The following is a 23,756-nucleotide window of genomic DNA, read 5'->3' as shown; positions in this document are numbered from 1 at the left end:
AAGACATTAAAACTACTTACTAGTACAAAACATTTAATCATAACAGTATGTGAATAAAATCAATCTGTTATATGTGAAATAAATAAAACATGAGAGAGTAATTATGGTGATATAATATATATATATATATATATAATATGACAAGATAAATAACAATAAAAGGTTATAAAACAGAAGACTAGTACTGACTACATTGACCTTTCTTCATTTTTCAATTTAACTTCCTCTTTGTGCATTCATATACATATATATAAATTATATACATATATATATATATATATATATATATATATAATATATATATATATATATATATTATATGGCAGTAAGTAGACTGTTGTTAGTTCTCTGTTATCTTACTTTTACAAAGTCAACAAAACTATTGATGATTGTTATCTGATAAGACTGTCTTATATCTGTACCTATAATTAAAGGATTTTTTAAAGTCAGTTAATCTTCAAATGTAACCAGTATTCATTGAAAAAGAAGATGGTTGTTGGTTGTTGATATATAATTATATATAGATTTTTGCTTTCATTCTTTTAATTACACTACTTGTTAATTTTCTTTTGATACATGTGAAGTGATTAAGATAGCAATGGATTTGAATCTGGTTCTAATCAGTAGAGACTGCTCACTGCATAGTTGTCATGACAACATATAACAGGAATGGCATGTATTGATCCTTACCCAAAATATAAACTTTATGATATATATAATACTAAACGTCTAAGACAATTGTAAATTAAGATTACGTATGATAATATGTAATTAGCATGTGCTATAAATTTATGTGTTTCAAGACAATTTTCTGTCATATATACAATTAAGAGATGTGAAATAAGATTTCTGTGTATTGATGTGATGACAACACTGAGCCCTAAACTCTCTAAATCGATATCAGTTAAGAATGTAACAAAAATTATATGATAATTAAACATTAATTTAATGATTAAAAATAAACAGAAAAACCTAAAACGACTAAAAATAAACAAATTAAAAAAGATATAAACCGTCTCAATAGTGAAGATCTTGAGAATCCAATCAGAGATAGTCTATAGAGACTCCGTTAATTCCACACTAGCATGGCGGAAAAAAATTATCAGCACACACCTAGCAAGCAACAACTAACACGTGACCAACGATAAAAACGCGGGAGATATTTTCAGCACACACCTAGCAAGTAACAGCTAACGCGTGATCAACCAAAAAGAAATTGAATCCTAAACTAAAGTTTAAGTTTAAAGATTTTAAAAATTAATTTTTTAACTTATAATCTTCATAACTTAAACTTTAAAAACTTAGATAAATTCTTTAACTTAAAATCTTTGAAACTAAACTTAATATTTTAACTTAAAACTTAACAAAATAACAAAATATTTTTTTTTAAACTAGAGAATATTTTTAAAACTAAATCTTTGAAACTAAACTTAAGATCTTAAACAAACTAAAACTAAATATTTAAACTTAAAATCTTAGAAATTAAAGTTAAAATTGACTACTTAAAATCTTAGAAATTAAAGTTAAAAATTGACTTAGTGAAAAAAGTTGTTTTAAATGAAATTTTAGTGAAAAATGTATTGTAAAGACAATTAATTATATTAGAAAAAACTAAAAAATTATATAAAAAAACAAACAAACAAACAAAAAACAAAAAAAAAACAAAAATAAATAAAAAAAAAATAAGACAGTCTCTGTAGTTGAAGAGTCCCCAAGAAATCCAGTGAAGGTCTCCAATCCAGCAATTGTAGAAAAAAGATAGAGAGTTCCCAAGAGTCCAGTGAAGGTCTCAATCCAGCAATTGTTCCCAAGAGTCCAATCAGTCCACCAGGTTGAGAGAACATAGAGGGAGAAAGAGAGAATAACAACTGGATTACTAAAGAATGGATGAGAAGTGGATGGATGTATGGAGAGACAGCTCACCTTTTTTCACCAGTGCTGCTCCTGCAAGGAAAGAAAAAGAGAGTAGTCATGAACTGATGGTGACAACGAGTGGATAGAGAGTGAAGAGAGACAGAGGAAGTGAAAAGGGACCACCAACCTACACACACACATAGCACACACACACACGCACCCTAGAAGATCAGAGCTCTCCCCCGCCACTCGGCGGCCTGAGATATTAAAAAAAATTTTTTTTTAGGCCGCCGAGCGGCAGGGGAGAGATGATTTTTAGAGATTGTATGAGTGTGTGTATGGTGTATGGGCTGGTTAGCCCAAAAAAAATAAAAATAAAAATTAAAAGAAAAGGAAAGAAGGCTTGAAGGAAGAAGACAGGAGAGACCAGCCAGGAGAGCGACTCATCTTTTTCATCCAGAGAACACCAGGGAACTTCAGAGAACATCAGAGGACAGAGAACAGTCAGAACATCAGAGAACAGTCAAAAAACATCAGAGAACGTCAAAGAACAGTCAAAAAACATCAGAGAACCCCAGAGAACACATCAGAGAACATCAGATAACCCATAGTAAGAGCTTCCAGATTCCTGTAGAAACAAAATTAAAAGAAAAAACAATTTGCGAACTAATTGATACAAACAAAAATTAAAAGAAATAATAATTTAAAAAAAAATACAGAAAAGAAAAATGAAAAAAGTGAACATAACTGAATGAAAAGATGATCCAGCGACGAACGAAGAGACGAGTCGTGGAGAGTGGCGATCCAACGAAGAGACGAGTCGTGGAGAGGGGCGATCCAACGAAGAGACGAGTCGTGGAGAAGAGCGATCCAACGAAGAGACGAGTCGTAGCGACGAAGACCCACGGGGGTGTGTACACTGATATGGTGCAAAATGGAATCCATTATATATTTTCAAAGACATCTCTGTCATGCTTCATTTTGACAAACACAAGGCACAAACTCGTGACAATTTGGCGGGAAAACTCACCACATGTGACCAACATTAATTGATTTTTAATTAATCTGGTTAACAATCAATTAAATGTCCATACAATATTACACTACTTTATCTATTCTACCCCACAACTGTTAACAACAAGTATAACAACTTCATCTTTGTAATGTAATGAAACAAATGATCATAATTGAAAGAAGAATTATATAAGTTCAGTAATGATTATTAATATAAATCAACAGCTAACAATGCAATGTAGCCTTTCGATTAACTGTACCAACCTGCTTTGTTGGTCAGTTGATAGTCTATAATTCTGTGACTCAGCCTATTGAAAAGAAAATAACAATGAAGAATGTGAACTAATATTGCTCTCAATGAAGTCATAGTTACATACATGAACACATACATATATAATATATACATGAATGTTACTGTTATAGAGACTCTGGGTTCAGTTCTGCTGCTGTACCAGATACATCTGGCTCCATTTCTTCTTTTGTAACTGGTTTATCAATGTTATGTCCTAATGTATAACAAAATTGAACAATTAAGGAGAATAGCCTTAACGAAAAAAATATCCAATTTGAGCCTTTACTTCTACAATCACGTGACTCCACATTTGTCTTCCTTAATTTTAACAATTACGCTATAAGCCCAACATTTACCTTATCAATTTGTATATTAAAATTAAGGAGGTGTGTTCATGCAGGCTAAACAGGTGATAGATCAGTTACTGTATTGGGTCTCCGGACATACTTTCTCTTTGTGCTTTAACTATTATCAGGTCAACCATTCCTTTACATATTTTATCATATGTGTCTTCATACCATCCAGTTATTTCCTAATATGGAAATAAGATTTAGTTAACATCAATGGAAAACTATCTCAACAGAACAAGTATTATTAAGTGTGATTTTATTCTAATTAATGACATAATGTATTATTAATAAAGGCTTACATGACAATTGGTCTCTTTTCCATCATTGTTATGTATATTAGCTTGAAGTGTGTCATCTTGTAGATCACATAACTGATAAGTTTGTTGTCTCTGATGTGGATATGTGCCAGTACTAAATATATACACAGATTCATTAATGTCCTCTGTAAGAAAAAGAACTATTAACACAAGTAGAATGAGTAGATTAATGAACATAACAAATATCCTTTATCTTCTCCCAAAAAAAACAGCTGTCATTTCTATTACAGACGTTATCTAAGTGCTCCATTCCAGATATCAGGAGTATTGTTTCTTACTAATAGTATTTTTGAGCCTCTCTTCTGCTAGTCTAAGACTCTCGTCTCCTGATACTTGCAGTTTCTTGTATTTCCTCTCTCCATCTCTCCTCTTAGACCAAGAGGTTGTAACACATGTTCTTGATAGCCTTGTGAAGGTGCAACAACAGTAGCTTTGGGAACTCGGAAATCAAGACTCTGATATATGCAATACAAAAGTAATGGAGTGTAACAATCATAAGTTATTAGTATATGTAAGGTAGTTATTAACTTCAAATAAAGCAATTTGATTGGTCGTAATTTACAAGTTAGGTACATTTATATAATGGATAGTTTACATTTTACCAGAAGGATCAACTCGTGGATCATAATCAAATTATAACCAGAGTTTTTTCCATGGACCACTAGTGAAATAGTAGCCAACCAAAGGCAGTAAACTGGAGCAAGAAAAAGAAGATAAATATATTACAATATATAGAACAATGTCATTAGATTTACAATGTAATGTGAAGCATACAATAAAATCTTTCTTTAATGGACACATTAGAAACTGCTATCAGTACTTGGTACAGAGATGAATAGACAATAGTATATGATATTAAAGGATGTCAAAGATTGTCAATTTATGGTTACAATTGGATACCATTTTAAATAAAACATAGTTAAGATTCATACATGTTGATTGACAAACTAACATTCTTAGAAAAGTAGCAGTGATCTTCAATTTAGCTTGAAGAGCCACACGAGGCCATACAGGTCGCTCTTCAAAATAACTAAACACATACACACAAGAGAGAGCAAAGTTATCTTGTGAAGTTTTGTTTTAAAGTTCTCTACTCATACCTGTTTAAGTACTTTTAATTTTGGATGATTACTGGAAGGTGTATCAGGATGAGGTGCTTGTGGTACATGTAAACAAAAATAAAATAAAATCACCCAGTGTGTTAAGACTGTGTTAATGTTGTGTTAAAACTGGAAGGTGTATCAGGATGAGGTGCTTGTGGTACATGTAAACAAAATAAAATAAAATCACCCAGTGTGTTAAGACTGTGTTAATGTTTGTTTAAAACTGGAAGGTGTATCAGGATGAGGTGCTTGTGGTACATGTAAACAAATAAAATAAAATCACCCAGTGTGTTAAGACTGTGTTAATGTTGTGTTAAAACTGGATTAAATATATGATTTGTAAGTATTGCACCATTTAATAACTTTCTTGAGTGAAGGGGACATCATACAAGTAATTACATCTTTTAGCATGTCCTCTACCAGGTAACATTTCTTTGGCCTATAAAAAGAGAGAGAAATGTAAAGACGTGATCTCAACTTGAACAGATTTTATTTATATACCAACTTGAGGTCTAGTATCAGTTTTATATCTGTAAGAAATAGCTATTATAATTATCATACAGACACAGGTTTAATGACTAATTCAAATTTAGAAAGTTTATCCAGTTTAGAGGAAATAAGAGGAAGAAAAAACAGGAACATCAGGTAGAAACAAGACTCATCCGTGACTTCTAGTCAAAAAGTATGAAGGTCTGTTTGTGTTACATTAGATATAAAATGACTGAACAGACCTTGGTAGAATTTATAATGAGTAAAGGTAGAGCTAAAGACATACCTCAAAGACATTAAAACTACTTACCTAGTACAAAACATTTAATCATAACGTGTATGTGAATAAATCAATCTGTTATACGTGAAATAAATAAAAACATGAGAGAGTAATTATGGTGATTATATTCATATATATATAATATGACAAGATAAATAACAATAATAAGTTATAATACAGAAGTCTGACTACATTGACCTTTCTCTTCTTTCAATTTAACTTCTTCTTTGTGCATACGTGATGCTAAATGTGCTTTAAAAGGCTGAGGTCCATTGAATTTCTTGTCACACACTTCACAGAAAAAATTCTCTGAAGATGAGCTGGTACATGTTTATATGAGGTCTGTATAACAACCAATATAATACACTTTATATGGACAAGTATATTAAGTTGCTCAAAGTCTTCAAACTGTAAGTTTCATACAATGATCACTGACCTGTTATAAGCTGAACATAGACATAAGGTTTTTCTTTCTTTGGGGGAGGTGGACCAAATCCTATTCCTTTACTAAATTCTTGTTGCTGGACATGTCTTATGCTCTTTGTTTCTCTCTTTTCTCTCCCATTTCTAAGGCACTCATCTCAAGCCATGGAAGAGCCTATAAATTGTCACTTATTGTATGTACTATAGTTGTAAAAAAACAATGGTACTGCTCTTCTTTCACTATGACATACGATGAAGGAACATAGCCTGTCATACCTTCACTGTTCCTGGCTTGCCACCAATATTCATTATTAGTATGCTGCGATAGAAACTCTAGCATCTCTCCTGCTTTAGAATACATAGGACATATGATTTATATTCCTTTAACTCCTGGGAGAAATAACTTGCCTTTCTTTATAGTGAGTTCAGTGAATCCTCCTGGTTTATTGAGATTTTGCTGTGTAATCATAACATACCAACAACTTTTTAAGAGAAACTAAAATAACAGGAGCAAAAAAGAAGTTACAAGACAGAGTAAAGAACATTACTATTGTTTTCTGTGCTCTCAATCCTAATTTCGTCCTTAGATATCTCTGCTTTCTTTTTGGAGGTTTTACCTGGTCTTTGGGATTCATTAGACAGCTGGACACCAAGGATTCCTTTACCTCTTCCACCAGTATACTTTGTTTGAGAGATAAACTGTTGCCATTTTGCAACACGTGTGTGTGTGGGGTGGGTGTGGCTCAAGGGGGCGTTTCCTTATTATGGCAGGTTAGATATTTGTATTTAATAAAATAATTTTGTTAATTACTGTGTTATTGTGTACTACAGAAACCAGTTCAACAGTAGGAACGAAATCCTCAAGAAAAAAAACAGAAAGAAAAGATCAAAAAAACCCAGTAGAAGTAGAAATAATACCGGGTATGTGTTAATAGATCAGATTGTATATATACCTTTCACTACTTGCTCAAAAGTTATAACCATTATTTGTAAAAATACAGATGTTCCAGAACCCATTGTTATAATTGATCCTATAACTCAATTGAAACAACAAATTGAGGAAGCAAAATCTGCAAAGGTACTAACTAAGATAAGAATTTTATTGTCTTTTACAACTTTTGGACATAGGATCACAAAAAGGCCCAAAAAACTACGAGAACACTCTGGGCACTGCAAGATACAGCCACCACAGGAACTACTGGGTACTAAAAGATCATCATATTTTTTATGATTCCCTTGCTTATTAGTCCAGGAGCACCTGAAATTGATTTTCTCTTGTACAAATACCTCCCTCAGTATCTCAAGATCTGCCAACATCTCCTATCTCCTCTTCACTCTCTGAAACTCCTGCTGACAAATCTTTGCGCAAGCTAGAGAAGAAACTCAAAGCTATTGAAGAATTAAAGGTCAAAAGAGAAAAAGGAGAGAAGTTAGAAAATAATCAGTAGAGTAATTAAATTATATAATCATTGATTTTTACTATTGAGTATAGCTAGCAAAAATAGCTATGGAAAACGAAATAAGCAAGAAATCAAGACAGTGAAAGAAGTTCTACAAATGATATAATAACATCTAAAGAGATTTCATTGATAGAATTATCATAATACATCAATCAATTATGTATAGATGCAAGGCAAATGAACTGAAATAAATCTATTTTTTCATAATATCTGTATTTCTAATTGAATGACTACAAGCATTGTTTGACAACAAAATTTAACCAAATATTTGTTAAGGAAGTCTTTATACTAAAAAGACACTATAACTTACCCTGATTCCTGGGAATGTGACTGACAAGATAACAGTATTAAGGTACCGTTCAACTGTGGAGTGTACATGTGAAACCAGGTTGGGTCCACTGCGTGTAGTTTTAACAAGAAACAATGCTCATCATATTTCTCAGTGCTGCTGGTAGCCAAGGAGCCTTTAATTAGACCATTTAATTTGCACAACAGTCGATTGAGTTTCCTCTTAGATAAAGATGTTATAATAGTCAAGTAATGTCAACAAGGATTCTGCATTTCAGCACTATCTGTTATTATATTAACATCTGTGCTACAAGGTTGATACATGTATTTATGACTATTATATAAACTATAAAATTAATATGACAGAACAAATAGTATATTTACAAAAACAGAAAAATAATGCATTGTAAAACATTAAAGGTTAAAAAGTAATCTTTACTATTACAAACAACTATAATAATATCACGCTAAAATAAAAAAAGTAAATATTAATTTATTTATTCATATTAACATACAGCTGCGATGTCATACAACTATGCACACAACTACTCTTATCTGTGTTAGTTTCCAGAATTACATTTTAATTCTTAGATACAATAATAATTATAATTAAAGAGACTTTGGTTTTTAATCCCTGATCATTGGAGCTTCTGATCGTGTACTCTCCATTCTTTTAGGTGACTGACGAAATTTGGAAGCTAATTTACTACGAGGAGTATCAGTTGTTTCAATGCTCCCATTGACATTTGTGCTATCTGAACATCTGCCTTCCTTGTGTCTAACATAGCAAATAAAAGCTAAAATAACCATCATAATAACAGCTGCAGTTATCGCTATAATTGCCAGAACAACTACTATATAGAGTGCAACGTCACTTCCTCCTGATTCACGACCAGATAATCCAGCTGTAGTAATAATTCCATCATTGGATATCAAAGCAGTTGACCATTCACACTCATAAACTCGGAAGTTGATGCTGCATGACAAGTATACTGTTCTAGTGTTTGTATCCAATTGAGATACATCCCTGTACCTTCTTTGATATGTATTATTATCTGCAGTAATGTCAATATTATCGGGTTGCTTGCTCGTAGGCTACCCACACAACTGGCAATACTAGAGCCCATCCATACTACAGTATAGTTTCGAAATAATACCATTTCGGATCTCTGGCGGTATCCAATAAACCACTAATTCATCAGTATCTTTATAATATTGTCCACCTAAATTATTAACAGTTGTTGGCTTGCCTGCTAGGGTTTTTACTGACAGCGCCATTGGGGGGGACTGGTAATATTTGTTATTGTCTCACGTACATACAAAGAAATTGTGTATTCTGTCTCTGGATATAGATCTTCAAATGGTATAGTACAATTTTTGTAGTAGAGTATTCAACACAGTTCCATTTGGTATGTTGTAAAGAGAAACAAAATACTCTAGAAATACTTGCATTTTCATTTGGAGGTGGTAACCATCTTATTTCAATACTTTTATTAGTTACTTGTGTTACAATCACATCAATTGGAGGTCCAGGAGGTACCTTATACAAAGAAATTGAAAAATCAGTAATTTGTTAGATTATTAAAACTTAAACAATAGAGGCACCTTGATAGCTATGTGACCTCTTTTCCATAACAATTTTGATGTTCTAATATTAATTGATGTCCTAACTAGTAAAATGTTCTTATAAAACAAACAAATCTCTTTTACCTCATAAATTACATATCATAGACAATGCTTAATATGATACTGTTTACAATAACTCACCTACTAGGAATAAAAGACAGAGAACAAGGATCACTGCATTGGTTAATATCATTAGGATCTTCATCACATAATCTGAGCCTAAAAGTGTAATTGGTATACGAACTAGAGACGTAAATCTAATAGAGTTGCTTAATAAGTTAGAGTTGTTTGATAAGTTAGAGAACAACTCAGTTATAAATGTGGGATTAGGTTCATAGACAGATATCAATTTATAACTGACATAGAGTTGGTCTAAAGCATAAGGAGTTGTAATTGTGAAAGGAGATTTCCACACCATTACCAATATCTTCAGTTATGTAACAGTCAGGACGTGGTGGTTTTAAAAGTGGATAAACATATGATAATTCAGAGAGTTCACTAGTGCCAACATCATTCGCACTGAATACTTTAGCTGAACACCAAGTTAAAACCCATTGACCTTCTGAGCAAATATCAAATTTTTGCAATCATGCTTGAGACAGTTAACTCTTGGACAACTTCGTTACATTGAACCAAAGCAGTGTAACAAGTCCACATTGTTTACAATTTTATTAACATCTTCCCAAGTAAACATTTAATTGGCAACCATTAGAATTTAATTCAACATTGGTTGGAGCGTCAGGGAAACTCGGTAATGTGGTGTTAGTAACCTCAACGGACTCCCCCTCTCCTATTTCATTATGAGCGGTGACACTGGATATAGTCTGTGTTTTTTCAAGCTTGTCGATGTGGTAATAAAGCTGATTGATCGCCTCAAATGTCAACATGTTGCTTTTGTCAGTTTTCATAATACTAATGGTATAACTTAATCCTGGAGCTGTGTAATTAAGAGGTAAAGACCAAGTAACAAAAATAGAATGAGGACTAGATGGAGTGGCTATTAAGTTTTCAACAGGACCTGGTATATCCTCAACAGTGAGACCACATATCTGACTTTCACTTGAATTGTATTGGTGGAATTACAAGAGGCACTGGAAATCACTATAATGCAGCATAGTGTTTTTGGGCAAGGTTGGAAATATTGTGAGAAGATGAGATGTAAGAATTTGGTCCTCATCATCTGTAAAAGTGGTTCTATTATAGCATTCTTGTGTTATCTAAAGGGAAAGAGAGAGAGAGAGAGAGAGAGAGAGAGAGAGAGAGAGAGAGAGAGAGAGAAGAGATTAATCTTTACTTCATCTATTCACTGGATGTAATGACAACTTACATAATATTGTAAATCAGTTCCATTATAATAACTTGGTGTCTCCCATAAGAACCGAGGCTGTCTGTATCAGAATCACTTAATCTTCTCAAATTACGTACTCGAGAGGGAGGACTACAGCCAGTCCTAGTACTGGTCAAACTGGGAGAACTCTCACCTGTCAATGTCAGTATAAGTTAATATTATTATAAAAATTATACATTATTAAAAATGCACATGACAGGTAACATTAATTATACATTGGCTTACCTCCAGATGAAAACAAGCAGCCACACCAATAGAATAATCAGTGTAAGGAAATAAACCTTGTAAAGTGTATGAATTTTCATTGCACTGAGAAGACAGTCAGTTCTCTGTAGAAAAAAAACATTCATTGACTACATAATGTCAAAAACATGTTTATGGAATGCTCAAAACTTAACGGATGAGTTGAAAGGATAGAAAAGAAATTAATTAATCAAACGAGTACCTTTGTATTTCCAACATAAATAGAGTACCCGATAACATTACAGTAGTTATTAGAATTTGATGGAGAACTCATTGTACAACAAGTGAGGTAGCCATTATCTGTGTAGCTTCTACATTGATAGGCATATTAGGTGCTGTAGTTTAAAGGAGTGCACTGTATATGTTGCCGATGTTGCAGAACCTATTGAGTTGATTATGTAACATTATAGTTCACACTAGAAAAAAGACATGGTATCATTAATTATAAAACGACCATGATCTTCACCTTTCACACATTTGAAACCCTCCAGCAACAAATGTATTGATACCAGTATAATTTTGACAGATTATTTGAGGCATACTGCCAGCAAATGTGAACCTAAATGTAACAATAATATTAATAATGAAGTGTTAATAGGTGGTATTTATTGTATACAAGCTAACTAGATGACTTACGCAAATAGAATAATCCTTAGGATCACTACGAAGAGAAACATCCGTCCAAATACACATCTACTTGGATATGAGTTGAGTTCAAACTTCTACCAATTATTTCATTAGAAGTGGGAATAGCAGGAGCTAATACAGCAACAAAAGAGTCAATCACTTCTCTCCACACACATCCACATCCACACACACATACAACTTTGGATGAAGGATTAGACTAAACCTACCTCCACTTCTTGTTGGGCAAAAAAAATGTAGAAGACACTTCATTAGAGCCAGTGGCATTACATATGACTTTGTATCTGTTGGAGGAGAACAAGTAAGAATGATAAATCATGAATGAAGGGACAAACTCACAATCTTTGACCAAGTATGCTAGGGCTGGATATTATCTGAGATGATGAATTAGCTAAAAGTAGGAACAGATAAGCAGATAAACCTAATAATAGAGCCAAATCTAATCCAATTGTAATACAAACCAGAGAGAGAGAGCGGCGAGGAGAGGGGAGAGAGGAGAGAGAGGAAGGAGGAGAGAGAGAGAGAAGGACTTACTGTTCAGAGTGAAGAATACATCATTACCAGAAACAAAATTGAGGGAGTGGCACCGTTAGATTGAGGGTCATAGTATTAATACACAGTTTATGCACCAGTAAATTGAAATCCATTAGGTGAAGCTCCAATCACATTTAAACTAGCACTCAGGAAGACTTTAAAAATACAAACATTTGATGGATAGAGAGAGAGAGAGTTAACAATATAAACTTACCCAGCACTACTGTCCTATTATTATTGTGTACATTTTGATGATGACTTACAAAGAAAGAAGAATAACCAGATGATATTTTAATATTACACTATTAATCACGCCATATTCTACCAGTGAGGTACACCATTACATAAAATACAGACTTTACTGTTGATTCACTACAAAAAGAATTACTGGAGTCTCCACCATATGTATTATTTTCACACATGTCGTTATTGCTATTCCAAACACAATATGGATCACGAGAAAACAATACAATCTCTATCAAAATAGATGAACAGAGTAAAATATATGACCCAACAGAAATTAACAAACCAAAATGATAACAAATTTTGATGCAATTTAAAAACAAAATTCTCTCTCCGCCGAAAACAGAGTTCCGCAGCGGGGGGGTCTAGAGCAATCAGATATTGGAAACTTGTAGATTCGAGAGTAAGTTGTGGCATAAATATATTCGTACATAACTCTCATTACTAAAATGAAGCATATAAAAGTGTTAAAAAACAATGTGACTCAGTAAATACTTACTCTAATGTGAAGCTGTTCAACAATATATACTGTCTCGCAAGCTATGATTAAAAAAAAATGATGATTCATCATGTGACTGGGAACGTGATTTACCTCCATTCTTGAGCAATGACAGGAGATTCAGGGCGTCAGACCATCCAATGTAGGCCGGGTTAGCTGGATACAAGTAGGGATCAGTAGTGAAAACTATCTTTAAAAGATCTGCCACGGTCTGTACAGTAAATAAACAACCACGAGACTTGTAGTTTGTTGTAATGTAACATGCTAATACAAGATGTGTAAAGTAAAAAGGGTTTATGACTGTTACTTCAGTAACTGACACAAAGAGACGGAATGTTGACTTACCGGTGCCAAACAAAGAGTAGATCTGCATTAGACAGCCTGGAAACTGTTAGCAACAGTCACAACACACACCGATCGAACAGCAATTTTGTTAAACTAAAAAATTAAAAAATAATAGTAGAAAGGAAAATAAATTGAACACACATTGCTATGTATAGGCTACTTGTCCCAGGAAAGATCCCTCCCCTCCTGTAACAAATGATGTGGGAAGTCAGTGAAATATTTATTAATAAGCGGAACATTACGTCGGATAAGAGTGGACCTGGTTCCTATTCTTTAAAGCACACACACTGTATTAATCAGAGTTTATAAGGAACTAGATGAAACACTAGAGTCTGACTAGACTTCCTCTTAAAAATATAGGAAAAAACTTACACTTCTCCTGTCACTTCAATAAGCGTAGGAAATCTTAGTCCTCTATATTGTGTATAGGAAGTATTGGCTTGATCCGATCTCTTGCAGTAAGCGTACGTGCATTGGGCGCATTACACGTTATAAAAAATATGAGTAAGGTTGATCACTTGTGAAGTGTATAATGCACGAACGTCATGAAAGTGAAGTAAATGGACATGATCAGTATAATTGACAAAAAAAGGTAAACACATTAATGTGCACAAAATTTTAAAACCGGGAATATTTGACAGCAATATTGATCATTTTAGCGGTAATGAAACAAATAATGTATTAACTAATAAAAAAGACTTACTTGCAAAGAACAAAGTTGTTCATTGGAATTTTCATTTGAAAATGTGTTCCTGATTAAAAACTCAAAGCAATCCTTAGTATTGAAAAGTGTGGTCTAAGAATTTAATCCACACTGCTATATATTGAAACACCAGGATAAATAGCACAGATAGGATGTTCCATTGGGAGAAATATCTGTGTGTGCGTAAAAAGTGGAGAGAGAGAGAGAGAGAGAAGAAGGGGGGGGGGCGGAAGGAAGGAAAGAGGAGAGAGAAAGAGAGAGGGAATCAGAAATCTACAACACAACTTAAGTTCTCCTGGGGAAAATTTCCATTATAGCAGCTCATGCCAAAACATTAGTGTTACCATACCAACGGCTGAGAGTTGTACCTAAGAAGTATCAATAAAGGTAAGAAATAATAATACCTCACACAATGTGTTACTTACGTAAACCAGTATAGTAATATATTTTGTGACCAAACGAGACTATGCTGTGAGCCTAGTGGATACTTAGGCACAGGACTATCTTGCTTTCACAAGAGAGCCAAAGATCTTTTTTGTGCTGATAAATAAAGTGCATCATTCTATGTCAAAATAATTAAATAACGATGATTGTTATAATCATTGGTGGACATATATCTACGTCACAAATACGAATGACTCGAGATCGTACGGGTACCTAAAAAGAGAGAAAAACATACATAAAATTTGATGAACAATTTTTCAATTCTATTTATTTCCTCTCTTTCTTAAAATAGGCAAGCGTACAGGAGGGGAGCAGTGTATCCATCAGCTCCAAAGTCTCTTTCTCTGAAGAAGAAGAGATAAATATGGTAGTTATCTGTGTTATCAAGTTTAGCATGGTAGAGTTTTAATGGATGGTAGGTTTCTAAAGAAGAGAGAGAGAAGTAAGAACCAAAAAAGGATAATAAAAAAACCATTGATATGAAAGTCATTGCCAGATGAATACTGCGATCAACGTTGTTTCAACAGTGACCTTGATTTGTAGAGTCTCAAAGGAAGAATGTAAGCCGAGCAAAGTCAAAAAATTTGACCACACCTGATTCGCGTCATAGAAACAGTTGCTAAAATTTTATTAGGTTCATCTAAAAAAAAAAGGGAAATGACAGACAGTTACCCATACACATTATGCAATGTCTTTGTTATCTGGCCAGGAAGTTGCATGCTTGTTGTGTATTTTGTAAAACAGGTCCCACCCCCTAAACCTAATTATTAGTTATACACAGCAAACTATGACTTCCTCATGGAGCTATAGGAATAACTACACAAATATAGGGTGGATGGATGGATGGACAGATCGATGAAGGAATCAAGGATTTAATGGTAGGGATGGATAAAATAGTTGAATTAATGGATAGATAGTTTGATTTGTAGTACTTGAAAAGGTCCATAAAGCTGGGACAGCTGGATGAACCGAAATAATTCCAACATTGTTAGTACTTTGGGAGTAGTAGCACTATTAGTATCACTGATGTCAGCCTAAATAAATAATAAATAATTAATTTGGATAGATAATTTTAAAGCAAATGATTATAAAATAAAGGAAATCAACAGTGCTGTCTAAATATTAAATATGTAAACAGAGAGAGAGGGGAGAGGGAGAGAGAGAGAGAGAGAGAGGAGAGAGAGAGAGAGGAAGATGGGAGAGGGAGAGAGGGAGAGAGACAGTGACAGAGAGAGAATAGTCTGAACTAATACAGACAAATGGCCTGGTAAGACTGACATCAAACTCTGATTTTCCATGAAAATACAAGGTGAATATGGCCATTTAAACTGTTATAATCTTATTCCAATATAATCTAACACATTCTTGTAATACCTTTAAAAAAGAGCTTTTCAAGTAATTAACTTATTAATATTGACAACACAAAGTTGTATTATTTTACTATGTTCAAGGTCCTACACTTTGGTACATATGCGTCAGTACCACAAACATAGAGTCGATCAGTTCCATCATTATACGGTAGTTTCTTGTAAACTCTGATATGATTGTGACATGCAAAACTCACAAAGAAATAAAAACGAAAACAAAGTATATTTGTGAAAAAGAAAGCTGTATTATATATACAAATGTAAAAGAATCTACATCAAAGTAAAAATGCAATGATACTTACATCATCAATTGATATACTCTTACAGGTATTAATATTAGCTAGTGTAGCTTCCAAAATATAGGTCCTGACAACTGTTAAATCAGAAGTCATCTCATATAAATTGTCCCTAAAAGAGTATACAACACAATAGATGTTAACGACAATATTAACAGGATGTTATGACATGTATCACCATGACAATATGTATATGCTGTTGCACCAATAAAATATACTGGTGATATCATATATATACTCTAGTTTCTATACTGTAATTATTGTTGAGTCATACAGTGTCATAATTCATAGTATTACTGAATTAAAGGTATCATAATTCAGCAGACTCACACATAAAGGAAGATGTCTCATAGAAGGACTGATGTAATATCATGCGGTATGTATTAACAATGAATAGTAGATATAATGAGTACAGTTATAGCTTTTAAAATAGGAAGCAATGTTATCTAGGGCACACTGTGTCCTTTGTATTAATAGTTGACTATTTTTATAGTTAGAAAATGTACATTAATGTGTTATTACTAACTTGCTCCAATGAAAAAGTTAGTAGATGTGGCATCTTCAAAATTGATCTCACTGACAAAAAATTTATATTCATCAAATATAGTGACATTTGTTCGGGATAGACATCTTTTGATTGTTTTCTATAAGGTGTGTGAGTGAGTGAGTGAGTGAGAGGGAGAGAGAGAGAGTGAGAGAGAGAAAGATGAGAGAGAGAGAGAGAGAGAAAGAGAGAGAGAGAGAGAGAGAGAGAGAGAGAGAGTTAGCATTTAACAGAAAACATATTGTGTGTGGCAACACTGTTGGGGATGATGATCTTGTACCAAGTACAATATTCACTGTGTATTATCTTAGATCAAAACTATCAATGATGGGAACTAATAGTACTAACAATATTCATAGTCCCCTAGGAGATTATCCATGAATAAATAATAAGACCACATCAACAATTTTGGTTAACCAAGGACAAGACCAATACAGAATATATATCTATAACCTTGTCATTTTGTGGTCATATGATTACTCATTCTCATTAACTAAATACACCAGGTGTGCACTTTTTCAACTTGTAAAAACTACTGTCTGTCTTTTAAAACCACAGACACTTTTATCACAGACATTGTATCCCATATATTATGTCAGAGGTAAAAGGGGAGTAGTTTAGAGGGTTAACAAGACTAACTGAGAATAACAACTGATACTATCATTATTATTATAGAAAAGAGAGAAAGAGAAAGGAGAGATTATAATCAAGATAGTGATTAAAATAAGGTATAGTTATAATAGTGAAAATATAGATGATATGATTCATAATTGTAGTTTACAAACAGAACTGAAAGTTGATCCAAGTATTAATCATTTAATATGTTCACAAAAATTACTCCAAATAATCTTATCCTTTCAATATCCTGTCTTGTTAATAATTCCCATAATATAAGTCTCATGGTGATAATAAACCACTAGACTGTGTCTAATGATTAATGCAACAGTCCAAAACTAATGACTTAGTAAATTAAACTACACTAGATTTGAACTGTATGTAAATTAACTGTGCAACAGCTCTCTAATAAGTTACTATTACCTCAATAAATTTCTTATTAAAGTACCACAACAAAGAGTTTTGTGTATAAACAGTCATTCCTCATATTGAGGTTCACTCAGGATATGGACACTATAGGAAATGATGCTAAACTACCTATAACTATCACAAGTTAGAAGCATTTACACATCTGCTATATCCTACCACCTGTTTTTTTTCTAATAAAAACCCAGCTGCAAATCACATCAGTTAATTTCGCTATTGAAGTAACGCAGGACACCCTAGTTACATAATGTTCCCTTTTGTCATTCTGGGAACAACATATGTCAGATTCTATAATGTTACAAATATCTGTTCAATAAGTAAAAAAAACCAATAAAAAGTAATAGTAAATTTTGGCAATGTATCCCAAAACGTTTCATTACACACAACAAGTACATTACTATCAGTGCTGGCTGCTATATATACTGCCAACAGACAATTTTCATTTCCTACACATTTACAACAACTAAACTGATTCAGCTAAATATCTAATGTATATAGCAACATACTATGAAGTTAATGGCAGTGTTACAACAATAAAGTAAATCACTTTAATAGAGTGTAGTCACATAATGGATACTAGTCACGCAAAACTAAATTTATTTTTTAAAATAACAGCAAAATTTTGTATAGATAAAAAGTCGAGTGGGAGGAAAAAAAACATGTAAAGGTATATTTAATAAGATTTGTTAGTGTTTAAGTTACTAATAGTAGAAATGAACTAATATTAGGTCAGTGTATGTGTGTGTAGGAGGTTTAGTAAATATGAGTAGAACACGATATCTTACTACAGAGAATCCATACCTTACAAGGATAAAGAAATTTAACTAAAGAATAAATACTAATCTAGTACATTACACTTCAATATTATTTCTCAATTTTCGTGAGATTATCTAATTTATATTATCTTACTGTTTATGATATGTGGTCACAGTCCATGTGGTAGTTTTACCGTTGATAATACTCTAGCTTGACACCTACACTAATTCACACAAGACTACTCCATGATAAGAACATAATTAATTAGATGAAACAAATATTTATTTATAATAATAATGCCAACGAGGCTAGTTATTATAAATATACTCAAGTCTCAAATTTACTAATGAGAAGACAAATCATTATTATAACAATTACAGAAAAGGCAGAGGAACACAAAAGGCATACAGTACTCTACAAACCAGTCCGTCACAACGTTAACAAACAGGAAATAGCTAATTTTCAAATGAAAGATATGGATAGAGACCCCATCCTTTATCACTATACAACAATATGTCACATCTCAAACGACTAATAACGTCATTGATGACAAAAATCCTTGAACTTAAGTATAGTAGTACAATTATAATAAATAACTTTGTTTGTCAGATGAATTAGTACTGTTTGTCTGTGAATTGTACTGTTGTACAAATAGATACAATACACACCACATAATAAATAACAATATAAAATAATATTGGACCATTTGTAGAAGTGAAAATAGGCTTGTTGATATTATGTAGAATTGTATGCAATGATAATATCAGGACGGAAAATTTTATCTGTAAACAACAGATGTGGGGAAAACAAATAGACAAAAATTGGAAGCTGGATTCAATTATCAAGGGCAAACCAGAGTGAGTAAATAAATATGATTAAGGACAAGAGCATAGATTATAATAGAGCTATATGCATTCAGTGAATGGTTGATAAACAATACACAAGACAATGTGAAAGCATTCTACCCTATAAATAAACAGTATGTTTAAATCTACAATGAAAAATATCATTATGGGATACAAAAATACAATGAATTTTGACAAATGACCAAAATAGGAAAAAAATGATCAACTTCCATTAAATGTATGTTTTCATAAAGCATTCTTGGAAAATGTGGCAGTTGTGCTTTTTGATAAAGTAAAAGTAGTCATAGATATATTTACTAATAATCTCTTACCTGTCCAATTCACGAAATAATTTCTGCCCCAAACAGGAAAATGAGGCTCATAGAGAATAATATTAGATGATCCAATATGAATAAAGTAGATAAAGATCAGACAAGACTAATGATCTTGACATGTGATGATGCGGAGAAAAGTTCAAACACAAGCACTCTCTCTAAAAATACGGGAGCTGCCAAATGTAATGTCTTCTATTCCTCTTGTTGTACTTGAGATATATGTATGGTATGTCGTAGTAAAGACAACAGACTATATATTATTATATATATATATATATATATATATATATATAGTTGTTTCCTTTAAGGGTTGGGACAAAAGTACGATTATCTATAAGGGAGAGATCAGATAAATCTGAAACAACAAACCTGTACTGTTTTTCACTAAATACAAATGGAACTCTTAAGAGATAATGCCAGTTAACCACAATACACTAAACACTAAACTAAATATGTAGCTGTATAATACGTGATGTGACAGAATGCTAGGAAATGTTATATATATTGTAAACATGTTTGCACAGAAAGAAAAATTAATTCTAACGTACTTCAGATACAAATGAGAGAGTGAGTAAGAACAACACATTACGAAAATGCTTGGCTTAATATTTTTTGCAGTACAACCAAAAACAATGAATATATCTGAAAAACATTGTCACTGCGTACTGTAACAACTTCATTACAGTAATGGTACAAAGTATCATAAATACATTAGTTATGACAAACACATGAAGAAGTGCTATGACACGAGAGAGACGAGTAAGTGTTGACAATATAATACTCTCAATAGAAAATGAAATCACTTTTAATGGCGCAATTAGTTAATTGTAAGAGCTGATAACAATATAAACATGAGAAGATGTAAACATTAATCCAAATACATGGATATTCTTACTACAGGTCAATTACCTAAATTGATAAACTTATGAATGTGTGTATCAGAATGTTAAGATACATATGCAGTCTCATTCTCAGGGTCTCTTTTGTCCTCTTTGGCATTCAAGATAATTTATTGTCAAAGCACCATAGATGTTTGACCAGTAAGAACATGTGTATATAAGATATGTACATGTATGTATACTGACAATTAGCACTGGCACTATACAATACATAGAACTATTGAAGTGTGTTAATTGTCACGCTATGATAATAGTATAGAAGGTGTGATATAACATGTGGTCCCTATCTAAAATAACACTGATAAGATATATCAATCAAATGTCACTTTAAAAGGGAAAAATAGTTCATTAACTAGAGTGCTATATGTAACTAGAACATCAAAAAGTGAACAAAGATGACTTTACCTTTGAACTTTAAAATGCCACAACAATAACCGGGACTGGACTATACCTATATATGTAACAAAGAGTAGTAGAGGAAGACTATTTTATAAGTATAATTAATATTGATCTGGCATCATTCATGAAACTAATGACCAGTTGCCCCAGCAACATATAAACAAAACATAACAATCAATAAGAACTAACAGACTAAACAGTTAGAGGTTGTAGTAGATACAAGTGAGGTACAGTTAACTTATAATATCAAATTATGGTGCGTACAAAAATTTCAGCTGCTATTTAATTACAAGATAATCAATTATGAATTATCCTAGCAATCTAAGTTTTTTGTATTAAAGTCAACAATCACATGATATTGTTTGTATATCTTCATAACACAGGATGCCATCATTGAATACAAAACAAATTTTATAGTGAACATGTCATAAGAAATAGTTGTTTAAATAGTGTTCAAATATGTAATTTGTAAGCATACACAAATATTAGCAGATCCATTGATACTAATTCTATTGATAAACCCAAATGCTTCTTAGTAGCATTATAAGCATCTCGTCAAAGGTAAGAGCAAACCTCTTCCTTTAAATATCTATGGCTATACACTTAAGTAATAGAAACATAGTCAGAGAAATTTTCTACATTTAAAACGAGTCAATTCTTATACAATAGACAAGAAAAGCTTGACAATATCGAGCAACAGGCACAATGTCTGGGTGTGACATTTTTTGCAGAGCATGTTCTACAGTTTACGCGGGCTACGTTTTAACATCCAAAAAGTCTGATAACAGAGTATATCTCCTGCATATATATGTTGTGTGTATGTGTATATATAACTCACTTAACAATGCTTCTTTCCGTCTTCAAGATACGATCTCAAACATCGCAACTACTAAATTGTAGAGGAAGCTCGGTGTTTATAATTGCACACCCAAACAGTCATAAGTTATATTAATAATTTATGGGCGGGGCAGAGTGATTGAGAGGTACCCAATGGAGGACACAAGTACAGAGGAAGACATTGCATTGCCCAGAAACGTTATTACCGGCAAAGAGCACATTCCAACCCACTCTCCGATCACACATTTGATATCCTATTTTCCCCTGCACACATGGATTGGTCTGTTTGTATCCAGCCTTCTCGTTAGACCCTCTACCTCAAATTTCAACTGAATCAGACCAATCAACTTCTAGTGCATCTGTAATTACACAGGACTACAAGGATCTAGCCCCACCTGTTGAGTTGTAGACATTGGGTGCGGTTATGGAGGTCTTTTAATAAACCTTGCCCCATTATTTCCAACAACTCGAATCCTTGGTTTGGAAATCCGCGTCAAAGTTCTGATTATGTCCAAGATCGCATCAAAGCTCTCCGTCATCAACATCCAGTTTCCTATACCAACATAGCAGTGCTTAGAACTAATGCAATGAAATATTTGCCTAATTTTTTTTTTTTTAAAGGTCAACTAAGTAAAATGTTCTTTTTATTTCCTGTCCTTCATTTCAAGAAAGTCCAAGCACAAATGGAGAATCATAAATCCTACATTACTAGCTGAATATGCTTATGTATTAGGGATTGGTGGACTAGTCTATATAGCGACAGATGTTCAGGAACTTTTTATGAATGGATAGAAACAGCACTTCCTAACACATCCTCTTTTTGCCGGTGTTCTTTAGAAGACAAAGAGAATGATCATATTTATCCTCTTTTAAATACTAGTAGCGAAGAAGGCTCAAAGTAGCTAGAGCTGATGGAAACTGTGTACAAATCAATTTTTAGACGTATGAGGACCCTTACTTGCAATAAGATAGAAAGAAATTTATTTTGATGATTAAAAGTGTATTCATTAAAGTTTATTAAATGTTGATTTTAGTTCTAAAGGCAAGTACATATTATGACCGTGGGCACTGACGTTATACACAAACCTTACAAGCAAACAACAATAGCTCCACCCGACTCTCTCTACCACAGGTTTGTGTGTGTGAAGAGTCGAAGATGCTAATTCTCGGCCTTCCTGGTCTTTTATATGCGTATATGAGACTTATTCAGTACAACTGGACACGTCTAAATTATCTGAGACTATCAGAGATATTACTGACAACAGTCTGGATGTTCCCAGTATACAAGTGAGCATGACCATTAATAATTCGAAGTACAGTAGTATTCGAGTAGGAAAACAAAATGAAAACATCCTGTGGCTTGATTCTTACATTGTGTGCAGTGTTTGAGAACAAACTGTTCCACACCTTGAACACTAAAATGAACGCATACATTCAGGGGGCCAAAAATTAAGGAGTATATAGGGTCTAAGATAATATATATTGTGTAGTAACTCTTACTTAAGTTGTGAGTCACCTGACAAGTGTCTCTTTTAAAGTTTAGGAGGTGTGGATCAAATTTAAACATACAGGTTTCCTGTCAAAGGATTCTTTAGTTTCGTGAATATGTTAACTTTGATGTCTGAAACTTGTTTTGCTCTGTGGTTAATACTACTACTATTGTTATATCGATTTAGGCTTTAATTAGTTTTGTCCACAAATGATATTTAAGTTTTAAATACACTATGCTCTCAGAGGAACCAGCTTCCTTTAGAAAAGTTTTAAGAAGCTAAACAGTGACACTCACACATATACATACCAGATAATACCTGTATTTAACAGGGATTATAATTAGTACAATAAACTAGACTGACTTGTTTCTAATACTGGTACAGTTAGTAAAACTGGACTGACTTATTTCTAATAACTAATACAGTCAGTAAACTGGGACTGACTAG

The 23,756-nt window shown here is 32.9% G+C and overlaps 1 pseudogene; it reads left to right on the top strand.

The window, feature by feature from the left end:
* The first annotated feature begins 2,613 nt into the window (after window positions 1–2,613).
* LOC121391417 lies at window positions 2,614–22,611 on the top strand (annotated as a pseudogene).
* Window positions 22,612–23,756: the final 1,145 nt, after the last annotated feature.

Source organism: Gigantopelta aegis, unplaced genomic scaffold (genome assembly GCF_016097555.1).
Source record: "Gigantopelta aegis isolate Gae_Host unplaced genomic scaffold, Gae_host_genome ctg2370_pilon_pilon:::debris, whole genome shotgun sequence".
In the NCBI taxonomy this organism is placed as follows: Eukaryota; Metazoa; Mollusca; class Gastropoda; order Neomphalida; family Peltospiridae; genus Gigantopelta; species Gigantopelta aegis.
The sequence above is the reverse complement of the archived record's forward strand: the minus strand, read 5'-3'. Positions and strand labels throughout refer to the sequence as shown.